General features: G+C 41.0%; 2 protein-coding genes across 2 annotated transcripts in view; both read left to right on the forward strand.

Moving 5' to 3' along the window:
* LOC136687421 (myelin-oligodendrocyte glycoprotein-like) overlaps positions 1–15030 on the forward strand; it is a 206814-nt gene that overhangs the window by 71985 nt on the left and 119799 nt on the right. The gene's annotated exons all lie outside the window — the stretch shown is intronic.
* Positions 1–15030, forward strand: part of LOC136687681 (uncharacterized) — a 53984-nt gene that overhangs the window by 498 nt on the left and 38456 nt on the right. Inside the window, exon 2 of the mRNA XM_066662202.1 lies at positions 8899–8958. The gene's annotated coding sequence lies outside the window, so the exon portion shown is untranslated. The remainder of the gene's footprint in view (positions 1–8898; positions 8959–15030) is intronic.

Raw genomic sequence — 15030 nt, forward strand, 5'->3', positions numbered from 1 at the left:
CAGTATGTGGTTGAACGCTGCTTCTATAAACAGACTCTCGCTGTGTTACATTTAGTCAGTGCTGTTGGCTGCTTTATGATTCGGGCCGTTATCCTGCTCCATTTTGTTGTAAAGGAAGTCTCCCTGTGTTCACGCTGGTGAATCTGATTCTTCCTTACCAAATAAGGTCTTCAGAAAATTAAAAGTATTCCTAAAAATTTTCCTCAAGTTCTCTACTCTTCTCAACATTGCCAACCTTCCCTTAAGCTCTTTCTGTAGTGCCTTAATTCCCTCTTTCCTCTTCCCCTACTCGCCTCTACTGCTTTCTAGGAGCCCTTAACTCCTGTTTTAGTTTATCTATTTCTACTTGCTGTCTTGACTTCACTACATCTTGTCCCCTTTCATTTTTTCTGCAACCTACCACACCTTTCCATTCCATATTCATGAATAACTTTACACAAACTATTGAATTCATTCTCTGCTGATCCCTTGAAACATAACATAAAATAACATTTAAATCCATCTTGAACCACCACACTTTAATTATTATATCCCCAACATGTACATTTAAAGTAATGTCATTGTTGTTTTAAGTGGGAAACAATGAGTATTGTTGGAAAACAAATCCATAACACAGGTTTGTGGGAAAGAAAACTGCAAATCCTGTTAGGGACGCGGGGTGCGGACAGACTGAGGGCGGACGCAAACGCTAATAACACAGACTTTATTAACAAGAACTTAACAGAACAAACACAACACGACTGGGGCATGAAGCGAGCATGAAACGGGCGTGAAACGAGCACGAAACGAGCAAGAGAATGACACGAAACAAACCATACTAAGCACAATACAAAGAACAGAGCAAACGAAACAAAGAACACTACAAAGAACAATGAACGACCCCAGGAAGTGCGGGAAGGGGACTTAAATACACCAACAAACGAGAAACACCTGAAACGGATAACGAGGGTAATGAACAAGAAGGCGGAACAAAGGCGGGGCGTGAACGACAACAAAACAAAGCCATGTGCTGAGATAGGAAAACAGACGAAACGAGGGCGTGACAGATGCCCCCTCCTGAACGCGCAACTCCCGGGGCGCGTAACCTAGACCCCCCAGAAGCTGGCGCAGGAGGGAGCCCGGAAAACAAGACTGTAACAAACACAGGAAATAAGGCTGGAGACAAGAGACTAGACTCTGGACAGAACAGAAGACTGACAAAGGGGAGAAACCAGTGAACAATCTAGAAACGGAGATAGGAAAGAACTATAGACGGGTGGCAAAGCACTGAAACGAAGAGAACGGACTGGGGACAGAACTTGAGCGGGGACAGAAGACTGAATTAACAGGGGATGGGACCTGGGTCTGGAAAGGACTAGACTGAACGAGAGTGTTTACATGAGACTGGACAGGAGTGGACAAATGTGACTGATATTCAGGATTTTGAATAAATGCAACCCTCCACTCCACCGACATTCAGGCTCCAGCAGTACACACAGTGCTCTCCCCACTCCACCCATATTCAGGCTCATCAACATAAATGTCTTTGAGCAAATGAAGCCTAAAACTCAGTCATAAAATGGCATTCATTCATTATCTGTAACCGCTTATCCAATTCAGGGTCGCGGTGGGTCCAGAGCCTACCTGGAATCATTGGGCGCAAGGCGGGAATACACCATGGAGGGGGTGCCAGTCCTTCACAGGGCAACACAGACACACACACACTCACACACACATTCACTCACACACTCACACCTACGGACACTTTTGAGACGCCAATCCACCGGCATCGTGTGTTTTTGGACTGTGGGAGGAAACCGGAGCACCTGGAGGAAACACACCAACTCCTCACAGACAGTCACCCAGAGCGGGAATCAAACCCACAACCTCCAGGCCCCTGGAGCTGTGTGACTGTGACACCTACCTGCTGCGCCACCGTGCCACCCACTTCAGAATTATTTTCTTATAATAAAACTGTAAAATAATTATAAAGAGATTTATTTCACTTGAGAATTTCATCTGTTTCTTACATCTAAAAGTTTTGTCCCTACACTCTCAGAAAAGAGGAACATTACAGATTCATCATTGTCAAACGGTGTAAAGGAGAGGGGGATATCTGTAATCCTTCATTATAGAACTGTGTCCACTAAAAGAACATAAATCCTGAAGGTGTAACTGGGCAAATGAAATCAACAGAATTTTAAAATCAACAATTATAATAAGCTACAGTTCTGTTCCCTAATTAAAAGTACTTGATAATTACTCTTAAAGATACTACCACTGTTATAACCTCCTCACAGATGGAGCCAGGGGTAAAGGAGGGGTGATAACAATAGGTGATCTGACTTGTGATATTGGTAGAACAATAGACAAACACAGGAATGTTTACCACAGGAATTTGTAATTGTACAAAGAATAAAGGGCAAGAACTATCTGTGCCTGTATTAGCATTGGAGTAAATGTGGATTTAACATTCATTCATTATCTGTAAGTGCTTATCCAGTTCAGGGTCATGGTGGAATCACTGGGCAAGAGGTAGGAACACACCCTAGAGGGGGCACCAGTCCTTCACAGGGTTACACACGCTCACACATTCACTCACACACTCACACCTACGGACACATTTGAGTCTCCAATCCACCTACCAACATATGTTTTTGGAGCATGGGAGGAAACCGGAGCACCCGGAGGAAACCCACACATACACAGGGAGAACACACCACACTCCTCACAGACAGTCACCCGGAGGAAACCCACACAGACACAGGGAGAACACACCACACTCCTCACAGACAGTCACCCGGAGGAAACCCACGCAGACACAGGGAGAACACACCACACTCCTCACAGACAGTCACCAGGAGGAAACCCACGCAGACACAGGGAGAACACACCACACTCCTCACAGACAGTCACCCGGAGGAAACCCACGCAGACACCGGGAGAACACACCACACTCCTCACAGACAGTCACCCGGAGGAAACCCACGCAGACACAGGGAGAACACGCCACACTCCTCACAGACAGTCACCCGGAGGAAACCCACGCAGACACAGGGAGAACACGCCACACTCCTCACAGACAGTCACCCGGGGGGGGAACTCAAACCCACAACCTCCAGGTCCCTGAGGTCCCTGGAGCTGTAACAGAGACACTACATGCTATCCATCAGTTCAATTGCCCCTGTCAAATACAACAAATAAATTAACTAAATGCACCAAACTCCTCAGTCACTCAGATCAGGAACTGTAAAAAGAGTGAATCATGGGAGGAAACTGTGGCCAAATTTGGCAAAATGATTAAGTTTTCATTCATTGTCTGTAACGCTCAGTTCAGGTGTATATATATATATATATATATATATATATATATATATATATATATATATATATATATTATATAGGACAACAATGCAAGCTTTAATTCAAGTGCCTTCATTTGGTAGAAAAAAAACCCACACATTAAGAAATTTATTTTCTTCATCTTTTGAATGAAATAATGTGTGCCACAATTATCGGCACCCCTGGTGTTACTACTTGTACAACCTTCTTTTGCCAACAAGACAGCACTTAATCTTCTCTTATAGCTCTTCAGAAGATGGAGAACACAGAAAGAGGGATCTTCGACCATTCCTCTTTGCAGAACCTTTCTAAATCATCCAGAGTCCTGGGTCTTCTCCTATGCACTTTCCTCTTCAGCTCACCACAGGTTTTCTATTGGGTTGAGGTGTGGGGACTGAGAGGAGCTTGATTTTGTGCCCCGTGAACCATTTATGAGTAGATTTGGCCACATGTTTGGGGTCATTATATTGCCGAAAGACCCAGTGACGACCCATCTTCAGCTTTCGGGCAGAGACCACCAGATTCTGATTCAAAATGTCCTAATATTTCAAAGAGTTCATGATCCCATGATCCCATGATTACAAGGTTCCCAGGTCCTTTGGAGGAGAAACAGGGCCACAGCATCACCGATCCTCCCTCATACTTAACAGTGAGCATGAGGTGTTTTACTGCGTACTCATCCTTGGTGTTACACCAGACCCACTTAGAGTGTTTGTTGCCAAAAAGCTCTATCTTGGTCTCATCTGACCAAAGCACACGGTCCCAGTTAAAATCCCTGTACCGCTGGCAAACTCCACCCGTTTACACTCATGAGTATAACTCAGAAAAGTCTTTCTCCGTGCATGCCTCCCAAACAGCTTGTTGGCATGTAGATAGTGCCTGATGGTTGTTTGGGAGACCTCGTAATCCCAAGATGCTACCATGTCATTCAATTCTCTTACAGTGAGCTTTGGAGAACTTTTTACTTCTTTAACCATCTTTCTCACTGTGCGTGGTGGCATGACACTTGTGTCCTCTTCCAGGCTTGTTTGTCACAGTTCCAGATGGTTTGAAATTTTGATGATTGCTCTGTAGATAAGGACATCTGCAGGTGAGGGGCTATTTTCTTGTAGCCATTGCCTGATTTATGAATGTCGACACACATCTGCTTTACTCGAATAATGTGTTCTCTTGTCTTTCCCATGTTTAAGAGATGAGTAAGAGAAATAGGCCTCTGTGTAACGCCATATTTGTACCCCAGGGAAACAGGAAGTGATGAATTACTAATTAATGGTTCCTAAATACTTTGATCCACTTTATACACTACAGTAGAAATGATGTAAATAGTTCATATACATTTATTTACAAGAAATTGTTAAGGTGCCAATAATTGTAGAACAGGTCATTTTATGGGAAATAAAACCGGGTTCGATTCCCGCTCCGGGTGTCTGTCTGTGAGGAGTTGGTATGTTCTCCCCGTGTCCGCGTGGGTTTCCTCCGAGTGTTCCGGTTTCCTCCCACAGTCCAAAAACACACGTTGGTAGGTGGATTGGTGACTCAAAAGTGTCCATAGGTGTGAGTGTGCGAGTGAATGTTTGTGTGTGTCTGTGTTACCCTGTGAAGGACTGGCGCCCCCTCCAGGGTGTATTCCCGCCTTGCGCCCAATGATTCCAGGTAGGCTCTGGACCCACCGCGACCCTGAATTGGATAAGCAGTTACAGATAATGAATGAATGAAATACTGTCAATGCTAGGGGTATAATAGAAATACTTTATTAAGAGGAATGATAATAAGTTGATAAACATAGCATACTCCTCAAAATATCATGGAATCAATGCAGGCGGAACCCATCCGATTTTAATAGTTGGCTAGGCTATATGACTTGTGACTGATAGGTGTTGCTAAATGAGATTTAATTAATATGTAAATTTATCAAGAGACTTAAATAGGCATCAGCTTCTGAAAATGAGGAATTTACTTGCTTACTCTTGTCACTGTTATAACAAAGCCAATGGGTCCAGCAGATTTAATCTCCGTTCTTCCAGTTCTTGGCTTGTCATGGCTGAAGGTAGGCTTGCTAGGGAGGAGATTCCCTCCAGGATGAGTAAGCCAGTTTTGGCGTCCTTAGAGGGTGTGACGTCAGTTGGGGGATTCCCTTCACAGATTACTGCTGGCCTGGCTGGATCATCCCCGGAGTGAGGGGGGCGTCAAAGAGTAGCTCGCTGTTTCCTCAAATCCTCAGAAGCGATGCCCTCAGAAGTCAGAGTATAACGCTAACATATCAGCTATCAACTAATCTCAGAGGTGGTATCTTATTCTGGCCAAAATAAGTTTTGATCAGTCATAAAATTACACTTTGATTGGGCTACAAAAACAACAAACACAAAATAAAAGATACGTTGAAAGTTACTGACCGAGCTAATCAATGTTTTCACTGTTTTAACTTCTGTATTGCAATGCTAACTGACACAAGACGCCCCTGTTAGTTCTCACGAAGATTGGTCTTTTAAGAGTGTTCTGGAGAGTCGGCTCCGTCAGCTTCAGAAAGGGAAGAGCATAGAAGCGAAGGAAAAGCAGAGTGCAGTGTGTAGAAAAAGCTGAGAATAAAAAAGCAGAGTCGAGAGTCAAAAAAGCAAAGAGAGCAGAACTGAGCAACTCCTTTTTCATAGGTGGCGCGGTCACACCCACTTGGGAGGTTGCTGTTCTCTGATTGGTTCCTGGGTTTGGGGAGTCCACGTGACCGTCTCAAGTTCCAGAGAAATAAAAATCACTTATGGTTTGGCGAAAATAGAACATCCTGGAATTAAAACTTCGTATATACTTGAATATAACATAATGAGTATACTGATGCAATTACACCAACTATTCTAGTTACTACAGATTATTTAACATTCTTTTAACTTGATAGGAATCTTTCTTCATGATTAAAACATTCACGTCACTCAATTATTTAGTAGACAGTCACCTGAGAATAACAGAGGATAACATTAATAACACATTGCATAATACATGCTTAGATTCAACAGAAACATATGCGTCTGAGATAATTCTCTGTTAATGAGAGAGAAAAATGATTAGGGTGGCATATGATTTCGCAAATGTCCATTGGGTGCACTGTTGGTCCATGCTGTTTGTCTGGTTTGAACTCGGGTTGAGAGGTCACGATTAGGAAGTCCTGGGGCCATCTGCCGATTTTGCGATAAGATAAGCGTTCGGCAGTCCGACGCTGGAGGGTAATAAATGCTGGGGGTTCCGGGGTTCTCTCTCTTCTCGGGTGAGTTCTGTAATCCCGTCTTGAAGGCTCTGATTGATCTTTTAGGCTTAATGGAGTCAAAATTGGGAAACAGTGTCCGTATGAATCCTTCTTGCGAGCATCTCCCGGTCACTGAAAAGGGGGTTTTATAGTTTTATAACTAGGTGTGTGCGTGGCTGCTATCACACACACATTCTGTGGAATGTGAGGTCTTGATGAATCATTCAATGTACAGTGGGACATCTGTGCACACATGGCCCAAAGATCCCAAAATATCCAGAAAATTGACTAAATTTGTCCACTTTAAATGGGCACTTTGGAAAGGACTCTCCGCTCACTCCGTTATCTGTAGCTCATTTCACTGGCGCTTTTCCAACAATATGGGAATGTAAGGACACCAACGAAAGGTGTTCAAGAGCCTCTGTAACATGGAGGTAAACAGGGTAAGGACACTGACTTCGCCTGTTTTAGTTGGTGTTAGTTAACGTTAGCTTGACTTGCTAAACTCGGTGGCTCAGATTATACTTGGCTACGTAGCTGCATTACGGAGGTTTATAGTGTCGGATGAATTCGAGTTCGACTTCGATCACATTTACAAGAATAACGGTACCTCTAAATTTGAGTTTAGCTTATTGCTAGGCTATTGTCATGAATAATGTTGGTTATTTAGCTAGATACTGTCATAACAGTCAGTCATAACGGTGTTTTACCGCGGCGTTGTTCAGCTGTTGTCCACCAGTGACGTCACGGTTGCGGTTTTCGTAGCGAGCTCAGGTTTTTCTGTCAATTTAATAAAATTGTCAGTTTTAAAGCAGATTAAGCTGCTATTTTCATTTTAATTCATACTTATATATGTCAGTAACTACAATAATTTAAAATATTCATGGAGGTCCATTAAGTGGTGCTTAGCCTTTAATATCGAATTTACAGCTTAAAACCACAGAAATCTCTGCGTGAAAGGAACACTGAGTATTCATTCATTCACTCACTCATCTTTTGTAATTACTTCATGTTGAGTAGAGTCACAGAGCGTCAGAAACCCGCCCGGAATCAAGTTAAATTTTGGAACTCAGCTGAAGGGAATGAAAAATGTATATTAACTGTTCTGTACATCTGTAAGTGTGTTACATTTGATCATCTTGTCCCCTTTATGCTACTGGACTGTTTACCAAGTACTTTCTTGTTTCAACTGGTATTGCATGTGCACACACACACACACACACACACACACACACACACACACAGGGCAGATAAAAATAACATGTAAAAGGTGTCGTTCACAATAGTTAAAAAGTCTACTTATTGGATAAAGTATTAAAGCCAAACTCAATTGCAAGAGTCTGTCAATTAAGACACAAAATGATCTATAACACTATAATAAGAGAGACACTGTGGCCCACTAAGAGAGGTCTAGGGAGGATACATTTTTTAAGTAATTTAAAAAAGGGTCCCAAATGTATGAAATTTCTGTGTGGAACTACATTTACCACAGTACACATTTTTTTAATCCATGGTATGAAAGGGAGATACCGGAGATTCCCATTTCAATATTAATCTTGTAGATAAAAGTGTGGCAAAAGACCCAAATTCAGCCTTCCCAGCTGAAAGGGAAATTGATGAGGGAAAAACACCAAACAAGGCAAGGAGGGCATTAGGTTCAATGAGTTTCCCTATAATAAATTCAGAAGATTCCTCCTCACCTCTGATGTGTTTATGAAACCCCAGTGTCTGTAAATGAGTGAAAAAACTAACTGGATCACTAGTCTTTCTCTTTCTGTCGCTCTCTCGCGCTCTCTCTCTGTCTCTTCATGAGAACAGAGCACTGAAAGTAAACACGGGCAGTGCAGTGCAGTGGCTCTGAAGTAAATGGTGGATTTATTAAAATCCCCAACCTTGCAAAGTAAAAGTTTCACTTAGACATTTATCATCAGACTAGGAAATTGTTATAGAGAAAATTAACAATACAGTGCAGCTTATGTCTGAGAACTGGAGGAATTAATCAAATTCATTATATATATATATATATATATATATATATATATATATATATATATATATATATATTCAGTAATTCCATTCAAAAAGTGAAACTTGTATACTATACTCATTCATTACACACACACTGATATATTTCAAGTGTTTATTTATTTTAATTTGATGATTAAAAATATAGTTATTAAATATAATTTAATAAAATAATTATTAGACATTGGTATTACATTTTTTTTATTATTAGACTTTTCAGACATTTTCATTCATGTGTGTGTGTGTGTGTGTGTGTGAGAGAGAGAGAGTTGGGGCCAGTAGGCGGGACCTGAAAGTAAATATAAACCTTGTGGTTGCAGTTGATCTGTTACTGCAGCAGAAGACGACACCGATTCCACACTTCAGCGTCTCAGACAGCGGTAAGTCCAAGTTCCTTTAATGTGTGAAACCAGCTGTGTTTAAATACACACCTAACCTCTCAGTGATGGTGGAAATAGTGAATGTTAAACTGCTGTTTGTCTAGATAAGCTTCTGTAGCTGTAGATTTGTTATTTTAGTTGCTTTTGCTGTTATTTGAATGTAATTGCTGTAATAACCTGTAATTTCTCTTTGTTCTGTTTGGTGTGTGTCAAGCTTTTAACACTTGGTGTATTGTCGCGTTAATGCAGGGGTGAACTTTGTCCCATATCTTTGTTTAATTAAGCAACTGTTTTAAGATTTTTCATGTAGACTCAGAAGACATCTATCTGTGGTAGTGTAACTCTCACTCTCAGTGAAAGTGGGGTGGGGGGGGGGGGCAGAATGTGCTGCAGCACCCCCAGCTTTTCAGGGTTCTTAGAAATTCAACTGCTAAAAACAACGTAGTAATAAAATTCTAAATAATTGAATATGATATATTTTGGGCAAATACATGTTTTAGATATGTAGATATTAAAAATACATAAACTACAAATATTCAAGGGTAAAGTAATTTTTTGGGAATATTAATCCTTTGTGTATTATCAGATGGCTTCTCGTTCTACTTTTTTTTTTCGTACATTCTACATCCTATGTCAGTTCCGGGTGAGAGTATCGCTGGCGTCGGCCTGTGACTGGCGCTTCTCCCCGCCTGTGTTTTATGTGTCTTCAGTATTGTTCCATGTGACTATTTTTATTAACACAACTGTACGAACGCGGTCACCGCTGTTGCACTGCAGTGCTGCCGACTGACTGTGGCAGTCATTAGCGTTGCTGCTCTGCTGTTCACGCTGGCCCAGTGTGGCCTCTGCCTCCGTTGATGCTCTACTGTGCCGCTAACTGAGTATCGTCCCCGACACTGCTCTGCTGTGCAAGCCGGCCCAGTGTGGCCATTTGCCGCTTCTGCTCTGCTGTGCACGCCGGCCCGATGTGTCCTCTGTCTCTGCTGTGCTGTTAGCCGATTGTGATTATCATCCCTGGAGGTGCTTTGCCATTCATGACACTGTTTTCCACTGCCATCCGTGTGTGGTTGCTGTTCTGCTGTGCTGTCATCCCCGCTGCTGCTCTCCTGTCCACAACTTACCAGTTTGGCCACTGTCTCCACTGCTACCCTGTTGTGTATGCCGGCCCAGTGGGGCTGCGTCTCCACTGCTGCTCTGTTGGGCACACTGACCCCGTGGAGCCGTTGTCTCCGGTCAAATCTGGCTGTCATCCCCGCACTGTCTTTGCTTCTACTCTGCTACACGCCGACCAAGTAACTATTTACCACCACTGTTCTTCTGATTCTTCATCTAAATCAAGTGTAACTGCACCTACTGTTGTTGCCCTACATTGCCAATCCTCTCTTCTCTAATAATGAACAGTTAAACCTACTGCTTTAACCACCAGTAAAGCTGGCATACTGTGGCTGGCTGCTATGTTCACCGGGGTTCTAGACAACTGCGCAACAGAACTGTCAGTTTTTTTTAACTGGTGGAACAAATATATGCTCATTCTGGACTACATCTCATCCAGCTGCACATTCTGTATATCGTACCCCTATCCTTTCTAACTTGCGCTCTCTTACCCCCTCTCATCCTCTGTCTTCTTTTGCATTGTTGAAAGTTCACTCTCTTTCTAACAAATCATCTGTACTCCAAGAATTTATACTAGATAATAATGTTGACATGCTTTCACCTCACTTGCTGCTAATTGGTGACTTTAATATTCACATAAATAATCTTTAGTAATGGTAATGGTTTTCTGACACCTCTTCATTTTCAATTCATACAACACATACATTTTCCCACACATGACAAAGGCCATAGTCTGGACCTTGTCTGTTCATCTTCCTTTGTCCTCATCACTTTCCAATATCTGATCACAGGCTTATTCTGTTCACAGTGCTGATGGCTGTCCCTCATTGTTCCAATCAAAGATGCATTTTCTTCTGTTAGACACATTCTGTAGATCCTCTTATTCTTAACCATTCTATTGCCAGTATTTTCCTGTTGATTCTGCCCCCCCTTCTCCTGAGGAACATGCCACACTGTTAAATTCTGCACTCTTTGAGTCGCTTAATACACTAGCCCCTGTGAAATCTAGAACGGTGACTTTTACTTCTTCTTCTCCCTGGTACACTAATGAATTATGCATCATGAAGCAGACTGGCCATCAGCTGGAGAGACTCTGTAGGAAATCAAAACTCTCAGTTCATGCTGAGGCCTATAGGTAGGACCTAGCTGCCTACAGAGATGCCTTACATTCTGCCAAATCAGCCTATCTGTCCAGCCTTATTAACAATGCTTATACAAATCTTTTTTCACCAGTCACCAAACTATTTAAACCTCATGACGGCGCTATAGCTGCTTCTCCGGCTCTTTGTGATTCATTTCTGCATTTCTTTGAATCTAAAGTTGTGAAGATCAACAGTGATCTTGTGTTTCTGCTGCTAATGACTCTTCACTTTCCACTTTGACCTTCTATTCACCAGGTGTACACATCCTCCTTTTCTCTTTCTGCTTTTCATAGTGTTGACTCCTTTTTCATTGCTAATATTTTAATGAAATCTAAAGCTACAACTGCTTCACTAGATCCTCTTCCTTCATCTTTAACTACAGCCTGTCACTCTGTCCTGGTCCTTCATCTCACAACTCTTATTAATCAATCACTGCATACTGGCCTGGTTCCATCTATCTACAAAATTGTAGTATTTGTAAATTGTGTTTGTAGTTTCTACCAGTGGCGGATGCTGGTCTTTCAAGGAGGGGAAGCTCAATTTCGGCCTCAATTTCTACCCTCCGTTCCTTTTCAAGAAAATGATCTGTGACCCTGTCGTACCAACAAGGCGTCTTTTCCAGGGACTTGACTAGTGTCCTCTCAATGGCCAGCAGAGCTAGGCTTAAACGGCCTTGGCCCATGTGAAGTGTGTCCGCCTGTGAGTGCTTTGTGACGGTGGAGGGGCTCAGCAGCACCCGCTGGACAGAAACTGTGATAGAAGTCAGAAAGAGTGATAGAAGTCAGTCTCCAAACACAAGCAGCTACAAAAAACCCACCAGAAATAGAAGCTCAAATTGTCACTAGCCGTTTTTAACAAAGAAAATGCCGCTAAAAGGATTAAGAAAATCTCCGGTTCAACTCAGAACAGAATGAAAATTTAATGTTCCCACGGATCTTCGCTGCTTCGCTATTGAACTCTGTGGACACTCAACTGTTTAAAGCACTGTGAAGCTACGGGAATGATTGAGAGGAAAGCTGCGTCTTTACCAGTGATAAGAAGCTGATTCTGAACAAAAGTTGAGCACTTTGTAGTGCATATTTATTCAATGACATATATACACACAACTGTATATATCTGATCACTTATTTTTTGACATTTTAGGGAAAGCCGAGCTTCCCTTGCAGTCTTAGAGCAATCTCCTCTGGTATGTGCCTACCAAAATTGGTCCTGACAAGGTGAATCAGTGACAGAATCTAGTATTCAGTTCAGACACTGAATTTTGAATAAAACTAAAAATGAGAAATTAAACCAGCCTGAAGACTATATCTGTTAGAAGACAGGAATAAGTGTCAATTTATTGATCCCCTAAGGAAAATTGTTTCTGTGGATTTAAAACATCTGTGGCTGTGAACACAAACACACATACACTAGTGAGCAACTATTAACACACAGTGATGAATTACTTTAGTCACACACACTAGTGGCTGTGAACACACACACACACAAACAAAAGAGGAGCAGTGGGCTGCCAAACACCTCAGCACTGGGGAGCTGTTTGGTTTTAAGTGCTGAAATTGTTGACACCTACCAAACCACCAGAACACTTATGAATGATGAAAACATAGAAAACTGCTGATGAAGTTATAATTAAAAGAAGTAAAGAGGTTTCAGCATCACAAATAAATTATATTATTTATTTAAATAATAAGGACACAAATAAAGCTAATAGTTCTGTGATTAAAAGGACACGTCACTAAATATAAAATCTAACTTTTATAATCAGAACATTCTGAAATTTATACTAGTTATGAAAAAGCTTGATCTAAATGATTACAGAGACATAAGGTTCAATCATAAAACAGAAGAGTACAATGATGAAACTTTAGACTAAACTTTAAATATTTAAAGCATCAGCATTAAAGCATCATGATGCAGGTGGTTTAGAACTGCAAATTACAGAATGATTTTATAATATTTTCCTCAGAATTGAGTGATTTAAATTTTTTTCATCTACTTGATCTAAAAAAAATGATGACTGACTACAACATTTATGTCTTTCTTTTTTTTATTGTTCCTCAATGCCAGAAGGTTGGAATTTTAAAAATAAGATTTTTTGTGGCATGTCCCCGTGATGTGTATTTGTAAGATTATAAAATCTTTATTTTATAATTATAAAATAAAGATTTGATTATTTTTCCACTTAGAGAAAAAAAAAAAAAAAAAAAACAGAAAAAAACCCACTTGGTTTCAACAGAAACTACGGATACTGGAAACCTGTGCTAGCATTTCTCCTGTGGTGTTGCTTTCAGTGTGTGAAGAGTGTAAAATTGACTCTGCATTAGTTTTGTTCAGTGTTGACTGCTTTCTGCTCCTGGAGCGTTAGTTTCAGTTCTCCACCATTTCAGTGAACAAGGGCGTCTACCTGTGTTCATGTTGGGAACTCTGTGTAAATTACTGTTTCAGGGCGTTCAGAACTGAACTTTATTGTGGAGCCAAAGATATTTTAACTTTTCCTTCAGATGTTAAATAACTCCAGGTCTGGGGCCTTCAGAACTGTGTTCTGTTCTAAAACGTATTAATAACAGTCTGATTAATCACAACACAACAAAACTTATCAATACATATATTTTAGAGCTTGTAGACGATTGCTCTAGATTTATCATGTAACTCAAACCAAACGCACTGCTACACAAAAATTCTATTGTGATAACAGGCAGACACAAGTTTCCAAATCACAATTTTTTAGCCCCAAAGCAAAGAAACATGGATATTTAGTTTATTCTGTATTTCTGTAAAAAGCTGCAGAAAATTACTTTTAAAGACTCTTCACACTAACTTCTCCAGTGACAACACCTCCATGCCACAAAACAACTAACCACCCTCAGTGGATGCAGCCTGGAGAAAGAGAAGTGAAGAAGAAAAACTATGCAGTGCACAAAACAAACACAAGTTTGAGCAGACTAAAATGAATTAACCCTGACCTCCCCAATGCTACCTGAAGACACTAGCCAAAATAAGGTGACCTTGGGCTAAAAATGTACACAATAAAATGCCCTAGTACAAAAACTAGTCAGACACAAAACAGTAAATTGGACTTGGAGACAGGAACACTTACAAAAACTAAAACTAGACAAAATAATAAAATGGCAGGTAGCTGGAAGTGTAGGCCTTAAATAGAAATATGTTTACACTACTTTGTGAACACTAATCATAAACTGATTTATCAGCACTCAGAACTAAGTGGAATCCCTATTTAGCACCACAGCCAGGAAATGACCCTAATCAATGTAAAGCACTCATTTATAATCTTTAAGCTTATCCAAAAATGGATGTTTTAACCAAAGGAAAAGGACCATCTTGTTCCAATAATGAAAACCATTATGATCAAACATTAAGTCCTCATCCCCACGATTCTGTATATTTAAAAATGTTTCATTATCATCTCTCCATTTTTGAAAATGTCCCTGTCCAGACGAATACAAAAGTCATAGTACCTCTTAAAGAGAGACAACAAAACACCACAAAACATGAGAGAAACAAAGAGGATTAATCCCAAATCACTACACTGACGGCATAGGCAGCTGTTTAAGTGATCAGCATTTTAACAGACAAACAGTTTTCATGAGGCTGATTATTGAGACAATGTAGTTAGAGAGCGATTGTGTCATGGATTGTTCCCGCCCAGTGCTCACAACCATTAACTTCCATCACAGTCAGCGCCATGGAGCCCCCTCTTCCCATTTTTATGGAGATTGATTTATTTCGCTCTAGGAGAGGAGCAAAATATATGGGAGTTGTGCTCGCATTGCATCATGGGATTGCCTTCGCAGAGGAG

Source organism: Hoplias malabaricus, chromosome 2 (assembly GCF_029633855.1).
Source record: "Hoplias malabaricus isolate fHopMal1 chromosome 2, fHopMal1.hap1, whole genome shotgun sequence".
NCBI lineage: Eukaryota > Metazoa > Chordata > Actinopteri > Characiformes > Erythrinidae > Hoplias > Hoplias malabaricus.